General features: G+C 41.1%; 1 non-coding gene across 1 annotated transcript; it reads left to right on the top strand.

The window, feature by feature from the left end:
* The first annotated feature begins 16,741 nt into the window (after positions 1-16,741).
* trnas-aga (transfer RNA serine (anticodon AGA)) lies at positions 16,742-16,823 on the top strand. The gene has a single exon. It is a non-coding gene; the product is annotated as a tRNA-Ser (tRNA).
* Positions 16,824-19,232: the final 2,409 nt, after the last annotated feature.

The raw sequence follows: 19,232 nt of genomic DNA, 5'->3' as shown, positions 1-19,232 counted from the left end.
TATTGTATGTTTAAGCATGTGGCTTACTACTGCTGAGATATTATTAATATTTGGAAATCATATTTGGAGCGTCGGCCATCTTCCCTCTTCGTGGAATATGACAGTAGTAGTTCCTATTCCGAAACATGGGAAACCCAAATAGGATTCATCTAATTAAAGACAAATATCATTAACGTCCCGTTCCGTTTGTGTAAACGCACAGAATGTATGGCAATAGAGGAGTTGAAATATATTTTGCAAAAGAGTGGTGATATAGCATTTTATCAGTGCGGATTTCGAAAGGGATGAATTATATTGGGTTCGGTTTTATTTCTGGGAGATGATATTAGAAAAGTATAAGTAAATAAATAAGTTGCAATTACAGTAGTTTTATACAGAAAAAAATATATAAAATGTTATGAGACGATTAAATTGTTGAAATTAGGAGTGAGAGGAAAGCCACATAATTTTTTGACTTTTTTATTTGTACAGTTTCGGCAGTTAAGGGTGGGTAAGGTATATTTGGGCTTCTGAGTGATAGACAATGGGACACCAGACGACAGTACATATAACTCTTTATTGTTTAATAATATGTTAATGATTTTTGAGGTAGGTACCGGGGTGTGTAAATCACTGTTTGCAGATGATGCAGCTGTTTGGATTAAAGGTAGAAAATTCATTTGAGTTGTAGATAGAATGTGATTAGTGATTAATAAGTTCGAACAGTGGGCACATAGACCAGCCGTTGATTTGATACTGTATTGTCAAACTCTTGAGTAATTGTCAGCGGTTGATCTCTTGGCATGTGACTGGATAATAAGCTGACATGGAAGCACCATATCAGGAAAATAATTGATAAATGTGAATCTTGCCTATTCTTGGGGCATTGCCGGCTCGCCACCGTGCCTCTGCGGGAGAAAGGGCGCTTGCAGAAATCCGGGCTGCTTATTCGTAAAGTCCCCTTCCAGCGCCGAGTGCTGGAGAGCGCTCAGGACTTCAAAACCGATCTCCCCTTCCAGAGCTCGGCCGTTGAGGCACTGCAGGAGACCAATGAGGCAATTAGTGCAATCCAAGCCAAGCCAGTCACCATCATGACTAGAAACATCCAGTTGACACACTGCCTCCATGGAGAGCGCACCTAGGCCTGACCTCTGCACAAAACACAACAAAAGGCTCTTTTTAGAGGTATTAACGTGGCGGAGGAAAGGGCTGTCACTTGCTGTCTCTTACACTATTGTATCCCTCTGACCTCCCCCTGTGGAACATTGCGATTGTTTAATGGGGAGTCCCAGTTCTCACACAAATTGAGGGACTTCTTTTGGTCAGTGGTATTTAATAGTTTCTGTTTAATTCACTAGAGTCTCCCATTTAGTACAAGACCCATTTCTAGCAGAGCCCACTATGATAGGTTGATGGCGACACAAGTCTTCAGACTCTTGAACTAGAGCTCTCACAGAACAACATAGTGTTACAGTATAGCGTGGTTTGCGAAGGGAGACTAGTGCATAACCTGATACCATTTAGACTGACTGATAGATAATATTCTGCACCCATTGGCCAGTCTTTTGCTTCGTTTAAATCTGTATGACATGCCTCTTTAGTTGGAGTGACAGCGAAGAGAACCGCCTCCCATCTTCTCGCTCCGCTCTCACTTTACTACAACCACCAATTGCAAGCAATTTTCTATCAAAGAACCATAATGGGACGTGCGGGCACCTTACTGAAAGACAGGCAGTAATGTATTCGGGTAGATTCTGTATCATATATAAACCCTTTCCTCTCTAATCCACGGACCATTCCTTCCCTACACTTAACCCTGCCCAGACGATTCATAAGCTCACAATCAGTTGGGGAACCTCCCGTGCTGGGCTTTGTGCTCTAAGAGCAGTTATCTCTCTCAGTGTTACCATCTCACCGTCACTCTCTCCGGGCACATGAGAAGGAACTAGGCCTTGGAAATCTTTTCTACACTCTCCACAGTTTAACCACATTTCCTTTTACGCTGACAGGAGCTGAACACAATACGGCAAGTGTGGCTATCAATCATTTGCAGCACCGTAAAGTGATATCCCAACTGATATACTCATTCCGCTGACTAATGAAGACCAGCATGATAAACCCTATTCTTCCTCACCTTGCCTACCTGTGACACCAATTTCACTTTTACTCCCCAGTCACTCCCTAATGCCCTGTAGTATGAGTTCTACCTGTCTTGTCTTTCTGATATGAAATATGGTACACTGGTCTGTATTGAAATACATTTACCGTGCTGTGGTCGGCTTACCTCACCTATCAACATCCCCTGTAATCTAAAACAACTTTCTTCACTTACTTCAAGGTAGATATACAATCCTGCGGGTAGAGGTTGGTGAACCGTCAAGGTCTTTTAGTAGCTGTAGAATTGCGGAGTCTAATACTAAGGGGTAGAAACTGAGGGAAGATGTTTAAGGAGGATTGGAGTGGCAGTCCTTTCATACAGAGAGTGAAAATTCGTGTGGAATGGGCTTCCAAGGAAGCCGTAGAGATTAGGTCAATTTCAGCATTTCTAAAGACATTTTAGTGTGTACAGACATAGGGAAGGTTCAGAGGGATATGGGTCAAAAGCAGGGAAATGGGATGATACAAAGAAAGGTGGAGGGGCAGGTAGTGTTGAGGAATCAGAGAGTCTGCAGAGGGTTAGACAGATTAGGAGAATGTGCAGAGAAGTGGCAGATGGCATATAGCATAAGCAAGTATGATATGCACTTGAGTAGAAGAAAAAATATATACATAAAACACTCTGGTTCCGTTGTCTGCGTAAATCTAGGCAAGAGAATCCCCGACCACGCGAAACGTGGGAGAATGCAGCGCAAACCTACCAAATCCCCCTGTCTGTGTTGCTGCTGTACGAGTATTTTTGTCAGCAGTGACTTTCTCTTGGACACTGGTACGGCTGATGAAGCAGCCGGGCAACAGTTGTTGTATGTGCAGTCTCTCCCAGCTCAACCACTGAAGCTTGTAAGTCGTTCAGAGTTGTCACAGGTCTCTCTTACACGGTAATTCAGATTTTGAGGATAGTATGTTCTAGGCAGATTTACACCTGTCCCATATTCTTTCCATTTCGGGATGATTGGCTTAACTGTTCTCCGAGGGATATTCAGTGACTTGGAAACGTTTTTGCATCCATCTCCTGACTAGTGCTTTTCAGTTTGCGGTTTGCAGAGTTGCCTGGAGTGCTCCTTTGGTTTCATGGTGTAGTTTCTGCCAGTATGCTGTCTCACTTGCAGTTAGACCTTCCAGAAACAGAAGTATTTTTATTACAATCAATTGTCACAACATGATAGCACACAGGTTTATATATAGCTAACAGACATCAACTAATTATATGAATTCTAAATTCTATAGGCTGCACCAGTGATGATTTGGTGCGCCATATTATAGGGTGTGCGTACTGATGCAATCAATTATGTGGTTTGGATTTGTAATTAACTTAGATCATATGTAGTTAATCAGTGTCAACTTGTAAAGCATGAAAACTTCCAAAGGGGTTAAATATTTTTGTAGGCAATGCAAAGTACTTGCAAAAGGGATTTCCGAGGCAATATTCATCTCTGGCAAGACAAGGTTCAATCAACTACCGATGGCATTTTACAGCCCGACTATTATGTCTTCTGTGTTACCAGAACGTTTGGGGTCACTATTAATGCTTTTTGAGACGGTGATTTAGTTGCATATCATATTTTTTTTACTGAGTTAAGTATTGTATGTAATTAGTTTTGCTACAGCAAGTGTATGGGACATTGGAAAAAAAAAGTTGAATTTCCCCATGGGGATGAATAAAGTATCTATCTATCTATCTATCTATCTATCTATCTATCTATCTATCTATCTATCTATCTATCTATCTATCTATCTATCTATCTATCTATCTATCTATCTATCTTATTACAATCCGAATTGACCAGGAGTGAAGATTAATTACAGTGTGAAGCGCAGACCGTTGAAGAGACAGGACTTTAGTTTCTTCTGATATGAGTTGCATGAAATTCCATTTCTAGGTCATCAGCTATTGAGGTGCCTGCAGCCGGCTGAGTGTGTGTGGGGCATCTCCTGTTGTTTGGAGAATGGGGACACGAATGAAAAGAACAGAAAATGAAAGAGAGCGCACAATGCTCTGACAAGAAACCGTCGGACTGCTCTTTGAAGCCCACTTTTTTACTCTCTTGTGCTGTTACAGCATTCAGCAGCCATACCTTTTGAACTGTTGGTCAGAACTGCGTTCAGACCATCGTAAATTCTGATACTTTGAACTTATTACATTAGAAGGTGCAAGGCATCATAATCACGACTTCTGCAGAGTGGATGTTTTAATTGTGAACAAAACGTAGACAAAAACAATCCAGATTGTGTTTGAGCGTCCGAGCGAATGCATCGCCAAATCAAAAACGGAATCAGGGATGGAATGGCAAACACACTTTTCCTTCTATTTATTTATTTGTTCACCGCGGTTGACAAATAGTCTAAGAGGACATTTTTAAACATCCTGAAAACTGTGAGGCAATTTCATTTTTCTTTTTGTATGTTTGCACCAAACAAACACAAATCACAACTCACAACACAAGTAAATCATGTCAGGCAGTCAACGGGCAGGCACAATGGTAAAAATAAAACACTTTGACCCGACGGTGTCAGCAATTGGAAGACCACCAGTTTATTAGCTATGAGCTACCTTCATCAGTAAAAGTACTGAGCCCAGGAGATGGGTTGTTACATTAAAGTTGTATAAGATGTTGGTGAGACCTAACTTAGAGCGCTGGGTGCAGCTATGGTCAGCTAACTACATGAAGGATGTAAATAAGCTTGAAAAAGTACAGAGAACATTTACAATAATGCTGCCGATCTGGAGACCTGAATTATAAGGAAGGGTTGATTTGATTAGGAACTTATTCCTTAGAATATAGAGGATTGAGAGGAGATTTGATCTATGTATAGATCAAATGCAAGCAGGCATTTTCAGTTAAGGTTTGCTGGAGCTACAACCAGGGGTAATGGGTTAAGGCTGAAAAGTGAAAATTGAAAAGGAAAATGAAGCGAATCGACTTCACTAAGCGTGTCATAAGAATGTACAATGAGCTTCCAGCACAAGTGATGCAAACGAGCTCGGTTTCAACGTTTAAACTAAGTTGAGATAGTTATGTGGATGGTACGGGTATGGAGGGCTGTGTTTCCAGTGCAGGTCGATATGAGTAGAGAGCTTAAGTGGTTCCATCATGATCTAGAAGGGCCGAAGGGGATGTTTCTGTGTTGTACTTTACTAAGATTTTCTGACTCTCACCAGGAAAATGAGTCTCCTATCTTATCTGTTCTTCATTTCGGTTTTTTCTTAAATTTTATCTTACACTGGATAGCAAGAATTGGCCATGTAGTTTTGATGCAATGGAATGAAGGCATGGGGCATCCCGCAAAAATGTATATGAGACTCTGGCAGGAAAGACTTGGAGGGCATCACAGAGTTGTGGTTGAAAAGGTTATATTTTTTGGAGCTAACATCGAAGGATACAAATATCGAAAGGACACAGAGGAAGATAGAAGAAGTGAGTGGCTCTTTTGGTTAAAAGTGAAAGCAAATGCTTAGAAAGAGGTGACATAGGATCAACACATGTAGTATGCTTGTGAGTAGAATTAAGAAACTGCAAGGCTATAAATCCCTTGTTGGGAAACAGGCTTCAAAATTGCAGTGAATATTTGTAAATCAAATTACAATTGTGATAGAAAAGCCATGTAAAAACGGCAATGCTGGAAAAGTGATGGGTTTTCAATATTGAAGTAGATTGGAAAAATTAGATTGCTGCTGGATCTCAAGAAAGAGATTCTGTAGAATCTTTACAAGACTGCTTTTTGGAGCAGTTTTACTTAAGCCCTCCAAGGGCATGGCAGCTGTGGATTGGGCATGGTCTAACGAGACAGATTTGACTCAGGACCTTAAGGTAAAAGAACCCTTAGGAGACAATGACTGCACTCTGCAGTCTGAGTAGAAGAAGATGAAGTCTGATATGTCAGTATTACAGTGGAGTAAAGGGAATTACAGAGGCATGAGAGGGCAGTGGGAAAATGTTTATTGGAATGTGTCCCTAGCGGGGATGACGACAGAGACCAATGGCTGGAGTTTCGGGGTCAGTTCAATAGATAGATAGATACATGCCAATGATGAGACAGTTTAGCAAAAGGAGGACGAGGCAGCTGTGGCTGACAAGGAAAATCAAAAGATTACATAAAAGGAAAAGGCAGGGCATCTATTATAGCAACAAATAATGGGAGGTGAAAAGACATGGATGCTTTTGATATTCAAAAGAATGCAATGAGAAAGGAAACAAGGAGTGGAAAGCTGACATATCAAGGAATACTAGCCAATAATATAAAGAGGATACCTTTTCTTTAATATAGAAAGAGTAAAACAGAGCTGAGAGTGGATATTGGATCATTGGAAAATGAAGCTGGAGCAACTGTAATGCGGTTAACAAAGAAATATCGGAAGAACAAAACAAGAATTTTCATCAATCTTCAATATGGATGGCAGTAGTAATATGCCGGAAATTCAAGAGTGAGAGCAGAAGTGAGTGCAGTTGCTATTATTAAGGTGAATGTTTTTGGTGCACTGAAAGTTCTGATGTTATATAACCCATCTGCACCCCAGGGTTGTGACAATATAGCTGAGAAGATCGTTTAGGCATTAGTAATGATCCTTCAAGAATCATTTGAATCTGGTATTTTCAGTCGGACTGGGGAATTTCAAGATCCATTCCACTCTTTAAGAAGATGGCAGAGGCAGAAGATAGGAAACTTAGGCCAGGTAGCCTGACTTCTGTGATTGGGAAGATGTTCGCGACCATTATTAAGGATGACGTATCGGGGTACTTGGAGGCACATGACAAAATAGGTCAAATGTAGCATTGTTTCCTATAGGGGAAATACTGATTTACAAATTTGTTGGAATTATTTCAGGAATTAATAGACAGGATAGAAAAAGTAGCGTTAATGGATGGTGTACACATGGATTTTCTGTAGGTCTTTGACAAGTTGCTGCACATGAGGCTGCTTTACAAGATAAGAGCCTATAGTATTACAGGAAACATACAAGCAGGAATACAAGGTTGGCTGATTCACAGGAAGTAAACAATGGGGATAAACGGGTATATTATGGTTGGCTGCCAGTGACCAGTGGTGTTCCAAAGATGTCGGTGTTGGAACTGCCTCTTTTCACATTATATCTCATGTGGCCAAATTTGTGAACAATATGAAGATAAACAATAATCCAAATAGAACATACGGGGTAAATGGTAGGGCATTGAGGAATGCAGTGGACCAGAGAGATCTAGGAATAACAGTGCATAGTTACCTGAAGGTGGAGTCTCATGTAGATAGGGTGGTGAAGAAGGCTTTTGGAACGCTGACCTTTATAAATCAGAGCATTGAGTACAGAAGTTGGGATGTAATTTTAAAATTGTACAAGGCATTGGTAAGGCCAAATTTGGAATATTTTGTACAGTTCTGGTCACCGATTTATAGGAAAGATATCAATAAATTAGAGAGAGTGCAGAGACGATTGTCTAGGATGTTACCTGGGTTTCAGCACTTAAGTTACAGAGAAAGGTTGAACAAGTTAGGTCTCTATTCATTGGAGCGTAGAAGGTTGAGGGGGGATTTGTTCGAGGTATTTAAAATTTTGAGAGGGACAGCTAGAGTTGACGTGAATAGGCTGTTTCCATTGAGAGTAGGGGAGATTCAAACGAGAGGACATGATTTGGGAGTTAGGGGGCAAAAGTTTAAGGGAAACACGAGGGGGTATTTCTTTACTCAGAGAGTGATAGCTGTGTGGAATGACTTCCTGTAGAAGCAGTAGAGGCCAGTTCAGTTGTGTCATTTAAGCTAAAATTGGATAGCTATATGGACAGGAAAGGAGTGGAGGGTTATGGCACGAGTGCGGGTAGGTGGGACTAGGTGAGTTTAAGAGTTCGGCACGGACTAGGAGGCCGAGATGGCCTTTTTCCGTGCTGTGATTGTTATATGTTATATATGTTATAAATTGGAATAGGTAATGTTTTGCAAGCTGTTATCTTTCCATTTACATACAGTAGCCTGACCCGCCCGAGTAGAACACAGAAAATCAGAATTGGTGGAGTTCGGGTGCGGGAGAAAGAATCAGAGTGACAGACAAAAGCGAGAGTTTGTTTTTATCTTGCAGCTCCACCTCCACGTTAACACAGCGGCGAATTTTAAACCGTTTACGCACAGCAGAAAGAAGCAGAGTAGTCCGGACAAACACTCTAATACACCGGGTCCAACGTAAGTAAGGAGAGGGCAAGTCCATTCGAGGTGAAAGGAACAACGTTGTGGTTGAAGTCAGAGTAATTGGCTGAGGAACTGAATGAGTACTTTGTGACAGTATTTACCGAGGAGAAGGAATTGGAGGAGAGTGAAAAGAGAGGGGGGCATGCTAATGTGCTGAGATGTGTTGAGATTAAGGAGGGGACACTGCTGGGTCTTCAGAACGGCATGAAGATGGATAAGACTCCAGGGCTTGGTGGTATATATCCTACAATAGTAAAAGAAGCAGATGAAGTGATTACTGGGAATTTGACAAGGAAATTTGTGAAGTCACTAGCAACATCAAGGTCCTGGAGAACTGGAAATGTGTAATGTTTTGGCTTTGTCCAAGAAGGGAAACAAGGATAATCAAGGTAATTATAGGCCGCTGAGCTTCACGTCAGTGGTAGGGAAGATGTTTAGGAGGATACCAAGGGACGGGATTGATGAACATCTGGAAAGTCAGGTCCTTCTTAGGGACAGTCAGCATGGCTTTGTGTGGGCTTTCCATCAATAACAAACGTGATCGAGTTTTCTGAGGTGATTAAATCGATACTTGGTGAAGGAAACACAGTGGATGTTATCTACATGGATCTTCTTAAATCATTCAATAAGTTTCCTCATGCCAATTTGATTCAAAAGATAAAGATGCAGGGATCCAGAGTGAATTGCAAGTTTTGTTTTGGAGCTATCTTGTTCAGAGAAGGCAAGCTGTTATTCTGTCTGCAGGTCCATGACCTGTGGTGTTGCATAGAGATCGGCGCTGTAAGCTCGTGTTTCTGATATACAGTATATTTAGGATTTGGATGAAAATGTGGATGTGTTGCTTTGCAAAAGTGCAGATAAAAACGAGAGTCCTCATTTGCGGATCTGAGTAGGAGAGTATCAAAAACTTTAAATTCCTTAGCTTTATCATTTTAGAGGGACACCATTGTGACCAGCCCGTAAGTGTCATTACAAAGAAGGCACAACAGCACGACTAATTTATTTGAGGTTGAGCAGATTTGGTATGTCATATAAACCATTGAAAAAGCTCTATAAATGTACAATGCAGAGTATCATGACTGGTTCACCAGGAGGATGCTGGATTAGAGTACACGAGCCCTAAGGAAATACTCGACACACTTGTCTGTTTTCCTGGAACAGCACCGCCCGAGGAGAGACCGAATGTATGTATTTAAAATTATGAGAGGCATAGACTGTGTAGGTCATCAGAATCATTTCCTCACGGTAGAAATGTCAAATAACAGAGGATATGTTCTTTAAGGTTAGATAGTACTGGAAGCATTTACCTACTTGAAAGATGTTAATAAGATTGAAAGAGTCAGAGATATTTTACAAGCGTGACGCTGCCAATTGATCACCTGAGCTATAAGGAGGTATTGAATGATTTATGATTTTATACCCTGGAGCACATGCGAATGAGGGGAGTTTTTACAGAGGTAAACAAAATTATGAATTGATAGGGTGAATAAATGCAGGAATTGTATTGTGACAATATGTTTGATCTTATAGCTATTGTAGGGATATGGTTGCATGCTGACCGGGAGTGGAACCTCAGTATTCCAGTGTATTCCATGTTCCACCACTCTCCCATGGATGGTTTGATGCCCGGATGCGATTGGCGGGAGCTGGACATGGCCGAGCATCTACATCCCGTTAAAACCGGAAGCTACAGTAGCTCTGAACAGTTAATCCCTGGGAGAGGATGGATCCACCACGAAGATTGGGTAAACTTGCGGACTCTAATGAGGTACTGTCAGTGGCCTATGCCAAGTGGAAGTGATGGAGTTTAACCAACTAACAAAGCTCCACACGAATCAGCAAAAGTGAAAGGAGGAGGGTGGCCGTGTTCATTATGAGTTCCTGAAGTCTGATGTACATGTAGGGATTATGAACAGCGGGGAAAGACAACGTGAGTGGTAGATTCACATGTTGCCTGTTCATGGGGCAGACAGGGCCAAGTGCATAAAATGTTAGGAATCAGCAGCAAGTGGCTTGGTGGCAGAAACTGGCAGGAAATTACAGTAAGTTAAAGAAAAATGATAAAATCGTTCCCTTTTCCACATATTGCAATCATTTACAACAGTCACCATCATGAGAGAAAATCTAATGGGGCTGAAAAAAAACAGACTATTCCAGGTACCAATGATCTGCACTCGAGCGTTGTTCTGGAAAAGACTGGAGAGAAAATGGAGATAAAAAATGAACTTTGTCAATATTCTGTGTGTTCCAGGAAGGCCCAGCGAAGTGAGGAAATGTGTCTCCATTGTCCAAGAAAAGAAGAAGACAAAAGTTGGTAACTGTAGCCATGTTAACTTCACATCTGTTGTTGGTAATCCGCTGGAATTTCAGGATCAGAATCTGGCTTGTTTTCACCGGCATATGTCGTGTTATTTACTATGGCAGCAACTAGCGGTATAACGCAGTACATAATATAGAAGCGTAAATAAATAAATTAAGGTATACGTACATTGAAAGAGATTAAAAATCAGACACATACGGAAATAATTTAAACTAAACAAGGGAGGTATTGTTCACGGGTTCAATATCCATTTAGGAATCGGATGGCAGAGCGGAAAATGCGATTCCACTTTCGCTGAGTCGGTTCCTTTCGGCTTCGTTACCTCCCACCTGATAGTAACAGTGATAAAAGGGCATGCACAGTGTGCAGGGGATGGTTAATAATGGACGCTGCCTCTCTGAGACACCGTTCCCTATAGGTGTCCAGGGTATATTGTAAGCCAGTACTCAGTATGAAGCTGACTAAATTTACGACCCTCTGCTGCTTCTTTCGGTCCTGTGCAGTTGATGCCCCATACCAGACAGTGATTCAGCCTGTCAGAGTGCTGTCCATGGTACGTGAATGCTTTGTAGTGCTTTTGTTAACATATCAAATCTCTTCAAATTCCTAATGAAGTATTGTCGCTGCCTTGCATTCTGTAAGCTGCGTCGATATTTTGGGACCAGGTTAGGACCTCAGACACCTTGACAGCCTGGAACTAGCAAATGCGCATTCTCTCCACTTCTCATCCCTCATTGAGGATTGGTTCGTGTTCCTTCGTCTTACCCTTCCTGAAGTCCACTGTCAGCTCTTTCGTCTTACTGATGTTCAGTGCCAGATTGTCGCTGACACACCACTACAGTAGTTAGAATATCTTGCTCCTGTACTCCCATTCGTCTCCATCTAAGGTTCTACCACCAATAGTTTTATCATCAGCGAATTTATACATGGTATTTGAGCTATGCCTAGCCACACAGTCACGGGTACAGAGAGAGAAGAGCAGTGGGCTAAGCACAGACCGCTGATATGCACCAGTGTTGAACATCAGCGATGAGGAGATATTAATCCACATAGACTGTGGTTTCCACTTAGGAAGACAAGGTTCCAATTGCAGAGGGTGATACAAAAGAGGATATTCTGTAACTTATCAATCAGGATTGTGGGGATTGATTGTGATAAATGCTGAGTTATAGTCACTAAACAGGAGTTTGTGATCTATGAAGAAATTGCAAGTTATTAAGAGACGTTCAATGTAATCAAACCGAATCAACATAGTTTAGATTTGTAGTGTCACACTGCATGGAGGAAACGTATTTCGGCCCATCTGGCCCAGGCCAACTAAAGGTCCCATCTAAGTTGCCCCAATATCTCTCTGTACCTTTTAGGTCCATATCCCTGCTAATGACTCATTCTTAATCACTTTGTCAAGTTCGATATCCTGACCACCGACTGGATGAGACAAATAGTCGATCAAGTTCCATTTCAATCTATGCCATCTCAGCATATAGTGCCCTCTCGTCCTTATTCCACGTCCATCTTAAAAATGTCTCTATGCATTCATCCAGTCTATGACCCTCATTATTTTATACACGTCTTTTATGTTGCCCCGCATTCTCCCACATTCCATGGGGGAAAACGTCCTAATCAGCACATTATCCCTCCATTGCTCAGTTATTCAACTGCCAGAAAGATCCTCGTAACTGTCCCGTATGTTCTTTCCAGCTTTATGTCATTTTTCCTGTTATAGGGTGACTAAAGGGAAAAATAATATTTTAATGTAGCCTCAACAGCATCTTGTTTAACTGCAACACAACATCCCAATCATTATAGTCATTGCACTGCCTGATGAAGACCAGTGTGCCAAAACGTTTCTTCAGCACCACGTCCACCTGTGACCTCGTTTGAGATTATGTCAGGTGAAAGCCAATTCACGTTTGATCAACAAGACCGAGTTTTTTTTTCCCTCTGGATGTTAGAAGGTAACCTGAAAATATACAAGGTAGATTTTCAGAATGTACTTGGCAAGCTGCCAGACGAAAGCCTGGTGTACAAAACCAGACCTCAGAAGATTGAGGGAACTGTGTTAACAAGGACTGAAGACCTGTTGTCGCATTGAAGACATAGACTGAATGAGCAAGTCTATTTCAGGCAGGGATGACATAACTATTGGAGTGCCCCAGGGGTCAGTTCTCTGTCAATTATTTACACTCGATATTAATCACCCGGAGAAGGGCAGAGTTTGAGGGATCAATGTTGTCAATAATGGGGAATGTGATGGGTATAATGTTGATGGTACAATTTGTCTCTACAGTAGTATATAGATAGGTTGGGTATGTGGGAGAATACTTGCAAAATTCAGTTTAACGTGGGGAAGCATATTGGTGTGTACAAAGTTAGGAGGATTCAAAAGGCAGATGATTACTTATATAGAGAGAAATCACAATGGAATGAAATATAGAGGGGTCCAGGCGTTGTCCTGCACAAGTTACAGTCAAGTAGCAGACGCGGCGCAGCAAATGGTTCAGAAGATGAATGTTGCATTGATATCTATTCCTGGGCCGTCGGTACAGAGAACAAGAGAAGTGTTGTTTCCGTATCAGACAAATACACAATAATAGATTTTGGGAAGTTAAAGTTGGCCAGTGCAGACACATTGAATGACAGGGTCCTGGGGAGTGTTAGTGAACAGGGAGAGACCATGGACATACATGTAGTCCACTGAAACTGGCCACACAGGTAGACAAGGTTGTGAAGAAGGTAAACTGTATGTTGCTCATTAAGCTGGAAAGCTGTAGGAAGTATTCACAGAGCTGTTCCCTAGAATGGGCTGTCGAATTACAAGGAACGTTGGGAGGGGTAATGTTGCAATATTGATCAAAGAGACCATCTTTGCAGTAATGAGGATTGAGGTCTCAGAAGATTCTTCACATGAGGCCGTGTGGGTTGTGTTAAGGAATAAATAAAATAGCAATCACATTATACTGCAAATTTAGTCACAGTTGGTGGAAAATTCAGGAACAGATCTGTTTGCATATCACACAGAGATGTCATGGGTATAGGGCTATAGCGATCAGACATTTCACCTTCTCCAAATTCAACCGGATTAGCTTTATGTGAAAGGATACGAAATGGAATTTTTGAAGTGCATCTGGGAGAGTTTTTTATTCCAGTCCATCGATAGTCCTGCAAGTATTTACTGTTCGTCAATGGAACCAAATTAGGAAATTTACTTCGTAACTTGTCGTTAATCATACCTTGCACTTTATTGCCTTTGCAGAAACAACACTGTAAATATGTTGACATGGGGCCATAATTTAGAAATGGAATACTACTGTTCCCTCAGCACCAATCCTCACTCAGAATAATTTTCCAATTTATTACACCAAAATAGGGGATCCAAGTTGGCCAGCTGATTTATACGTTCTTTTCCCAGTCATTAAAATGAGGTTTTTTTCCCTTGTGTAAATCTCGCTCCGGCTGGCGGCTTAATATAAGGGATGAAATCCCCTGGTCCGGCCAAACATAAGATATCTCGTTTAGGTTGATGCTGCGCCTGTTACAAATCAGAACCCTAAATAACAAGTAGTACACAATATGCGATTAAACGATAGAGCTTTATAATTCTTACTTTGACTATATGGTTAGTAAAGAAAACAAACAAAAAAAAAATCAAATCGGCCCATTCTCAAGAAACAGTCTATCGCGCAAGGTTAGAGCTCTCTGATAAAGCCGATTGTCCTCTCCATTCGTTGGCCAAGTAACTCTTTCCATTCACGTCTTCTCTCCTCATCTCTCCCCGGCAAAAGAACCGTGAATTCCCAGCTCCCAGACACACACGAAAGAATAGCATTTCACTTATTGCCCAGCATGTCTTGCAATCGGTGGTCAGAACCTAAACATTGTTGCTGCAGAGAAACCATGACATTAGTAGTGAATACTTACAGCGTGTTATACTTGTGATGGTGCATCACTAGAAAGAGTAGTTGCAGCTAGCAAAATCGAAGTCTTCGCTTTTATATTCATCCTTTCCAATTAATTACAAAAATAAACCCCGACTTTCACAAACTTGCATGCCATATTTTATCAGAAGCTCCTGACAATTAACTTCTAACTTGGAAATGATCTCTTGTCCCACAGCTTAACTGAAGCAATGTTGTGATTGCTTTCAAACACAGAGAGCATAACATTTTCATTTCACAAAGTAAAGGATGTAAAAACAGTTCCACAAAATGACAACCACCGTCTCCAAGCACATGCCAGGAACAAATACAGTTAATCTGTCTACTTCACAATGAGAGTCCAGTACCAGAGGGCATGGTTTGAGAATAAGGTGTTGGTCATTTAGGACAGAGTTAAGGAAAAACCTCTTCTCCCAGAGAGTTGTGGGGGCCTGGAATGCACTGCCTCGGAAGGTAGTGGAGGCCAATTCTCTGGATGCTTTCAAGAAGGAGCTAGATAGGTATCTTATGGTTAGGGGAATCAAGGGATATGGGGACAAGACAGGAACCGGGTATTGATAGTAGATGATCAGTCATGATCTCAGAATGACGGTGCAGGCTCGAAGGGCCGAATGGTCTATTTCTGGACCTATTGTCTATTGTCTATTGTCCTATTCGAGTTGGATGTTACAGTATGATCCATTTTTTAAACTGTGCATGGCCAACATCTTCTTTATTTCGATTCACAGAAAATCACATTGCTGTTAATATGTCTGAGTGAATATAGCAAAATAATGAACAGCAGCATTCATGAGTAAGATAGATACTTATTTTAAAATATTAGCAGAACAGAAGCGGGAAAACCATGATAAAGTGTTAAAGTGAACCCAATTCCATACCAAAAATCAAAGCATTTAACTGTATTTAACATCACTGAATCACAACATAATTGTATGAAATCAAACACCAGAACGAATTATAGAATTACACGTGGCCTGCAAACACATAAGTTACTAAAGTTGCCCTTAATAATAAAAAAAAAGCACCTCTGGGAAAATACCATGGGTAACCAGTAGAACAAAGAGCAAAGCAATAACAACGTTTGAAGGAATACACATCCAATGATGTCCATTAACAATTAAACCCCAGTTCCACACCTTATTCCAATAGGGTTGGATTCTGCAAATTATCATTAGCTAAACCCACACGATCTTTAATAGTCTTGGATAACAGATCAATTTGATTTATAATAATTTTTCAATATGGTAAATGACTATCATATTATGCTGTACAATAAAATATAGGTGGAAGAGCAGTAGCTATTTATCTAACTAGGTAAGAACGTAAGCCCTCAACAGTATCAGTGACGTATATATATATCCAGTTATATAGCAGGTTTTACAAATGGGTTAGATAATAATTACCCGGTCAAAACTATGACCCTGAAAACATCAAACATCACAAGTAATTGGAACATAGAGCTGCCTTTTTGTCAGATATGCTTGAAGTAGCAACGTGATAAGTATTATTCACCACACTAAAGTCATATCAAAAACATTAGTCTCATTTCCTTTACACAATATAGCCTCAGATCTTTACAATTCATTCATACTACATGCTACCTTCAACGTTTATGAGTCCACTCATTAGTTGCATTCCAACAGCAAACGTTTCTGAACAGCAGCGTCTTTAAATAAATTTCGCTCTGTTTAACCTATTGATGGATTATCTACTTTGGCTTGTTCACAACACTTTTCCAGACTGCAATCAAGTAAGGAATATGAGACAACTTGATAACAACATTGCCCCCATAAAATGATTTGAGCCAGTTTAGTTCATTACACAACAACTAATGCGGAATTGCTGATCCCCTAGTAGGCTCAACCAAAGAGACATCTCTGAGGCCTTCCACACATTCATTCCCTGGTGTCCAACATCAACTTGATTATCTATATGTATGCCTGTTGAAAGGATCTACATCTTCCGACCCTACTCCGCTCTGACAGATTCCGTACATCCAATTGACCACATTGATTTCCGGGTGAAAGGTCATAGTTCTGAACGTGAACTCTTTCTCCCTTCACAGTCGCTAACAGATTTGCTGGGCATTTTCAGCAGTATCCGCTTTTACTTCAGGTTCAATCCTGATTATTTGACTAACTGACTGCACGAGTTATGTGCAACTGCAAGAAACGTTGTCGTCGTGGCCGAGTGGTTAAGGCGATGGAATAGAAATCCATTGGGGTTTCCCCGTGTAGGTTCCAATCCTGCCGATTACGTGTTCCTATCGGTTTTGACTCCCTGATCCTTCTCACGAATGCAGTTGAATCACCGATCTCTCGTCGCCGACGCCATGTGTTCCGCTTTTGTTCAGATTGCCACTGTTATGCAGTTGGTGAGCAACCGAGGCACCACTTTTTCACTTTATCGGGAGAGCGAGTGCCTGTGGTATGTGAAAATACCGGGTGAACGAGTAGACTTTCGGTGACTGTATGTCCTTGTCTTTGTTTTCATGCACGCTTGCGTGCTCGGTGGAGGGCGCTGATGATTTTTTGCTGGTAGGGTTGAGGGAGAGGGAGTCAGTGCCTCACTGTTGCTTGTGCATGCGAGGGGGAACTGTGAGGAGGCTTTAGGATTCTAACGTTTAACTGTCATCATTCTTTGCCACACTCCTGTGTTTTTGTGGATGTTTGCGAAGAAGAAGAATTTCATAATGTATATTGTATATTTTTTTCTGACATTAAATGTACCTATTGAAAGCTATTGTTATATAATTATAGTATCCTTTCTCAGCTCAAACTGGTAAAACCTGAAGTACGGTTATAGTCAAACACCGTCAATCCTCAATAGCTGCGGACTTCGTATCATTCCAGTGGTGTAGAGTATAGTGGTTTTCTGGACATTTACAGAAATATTGCTTTGCACTTCTAACTGTTCAGTGTTTGTTGAGCGAATTTGAGATGATAGGTATGGTTGGTATCACCATTGGAACAATATATACACTGTTGTTGCTTGATAGTATTTCCATTTCATCTCTTAAGTCAGCATATTTACGGTGATATTCACTTTTTAATTCCTGTATTTTATGCGTGTTTGCAGTGGCCATATCGATTAAGTAAGTAGTTCTTGCATTTTAATCCAGTAATATTATATCCGAACGGTTACCATGGATTGTCCCATCAGTAATAGTGGATCAAACATAATATAGTTTGTAGGACTCTGGCTCTAATTTGGATGAAGCATATATTTCTAGAAAGGTATGCGTCATTTATGAGTTTACATTTGAAATCAAGAATTTGATGAATGACTTTCGTCAGTTGATTATCCCCGTGTAAGGACCTAGATTGAACTGAACTGCTGCTCAAACCTGTTTGTTTCTATTTGGGGCTAAAGAACAATCTTGTGTCTGTTGATATATTTGCTTCATCTGTCTCCACCTTAGCGTTTTAGCCATGATTTCATAATACTATGAAGTTATAATTAAATAACGTCTGCTGTTATTTTTTGTTTTGAAGTCAGATAGTCACGTAAATTTTTCTCAGTGGCACAATCTCTGCCAAAAATATAAATAAATGATGAAGTCCGTCAGATTTTCATACACAAAATGGGTCAAAAATCTGGGGAGAGATCATGAACATCAGATGATCTGGTGGGATCGGACTGAATGGCAGAGCAGGGTTGAATGTCTGGCCGTATCCCCTTTGACTTCTGTTTTCTACCTTTCAAAGTTCACCATTTGTGATCAGCGACTCAGAAATAGGGATGACACGTACATTTTTCAAGATGGATATATTTCAGTGGCAGAGACGCGGGGTGAATCCTAACGTTTCATATGAAACGGTGTGAAGCGCGGGGATAAGCAATTGCCATCCTGCATTTAAACGCCCCACGTGGGGGAGTTAAAAACATACTTACTGCATCCAGTGCAAATCCTCGAGAAGAAATGGAGAAACCGGTAGCAGGTAGCAGGGCGGGACGAACCATCATCGGTACCCCACACTTCCGCATCTATCACTGACTGGTTCTCAAGTGATGATCTGAACGTTATACCAACAGCAATTCAGCAACCATGAATCCAGGAGGTGGGATGGTAGCATTAAGGTAAGTACTTGCTGTGGATGAACTTCCTGTCACAAGAAACTTGGTTCAACAGTAAGGTAATCCGATGTTCAGTTCATTTTCGGAGCAGGATTGGGAAGTGAATGAAAACTCTGGATTGTACGTGGTTAGTCCCCGGTATGGAGTAAAACGTCGTTATTTATTTCGAAAGCATCAGAAGACGGAGGAATTGTCCATCTGAACAATTAAATAATGTAAAACACATTCTCTGGCGAAATATCGGGAACGAGGTGCAAGATGGGATGAGGCATAAATGGCACATAGAGTAGGACTGGGTGAAAGGGCAGATGCAATCTCAATGGCTCTTCACACGGCCTTTGATCACCTGGAGAACAGAAACATCTGTTTCAGGATGCGGTTCATCGAATGTACCCAAGCATTTAATAACATCATTCGAACAATTCCAATTGAGAATTACAGAACCTTGTCCCCTGTATCTTCTTCTCTAATTGAATCCTCGAATTCCCAAGCGGAAGACCACAATCTGAGCGCATTAGTAATAACATCTCCTCATCACCGGCGATCAATACTGGTACACCTCAGGAGTATGTGCCTTGCCCACTGCTCTA

Source organism: Hemitrygon akajei, chromosome 28 (genome assembly GCF_048418815.1).
Source record: "Hemitrygon akajei chromosome 28, sHemAka1.3, whole genome shotgun sequence".
NCBI classification, from domain to species: Eukaryota; Metazoa; Chordata; class Chondrichthyes; order Myliobatiformes; family Dasyatidae; genus Hemitrygon; species Hemitrygon akajei.
Note: the sequence above shows the minus strand (reverse complement) of the source record. Positions and strands in the feature narration are given on the sequence as shown.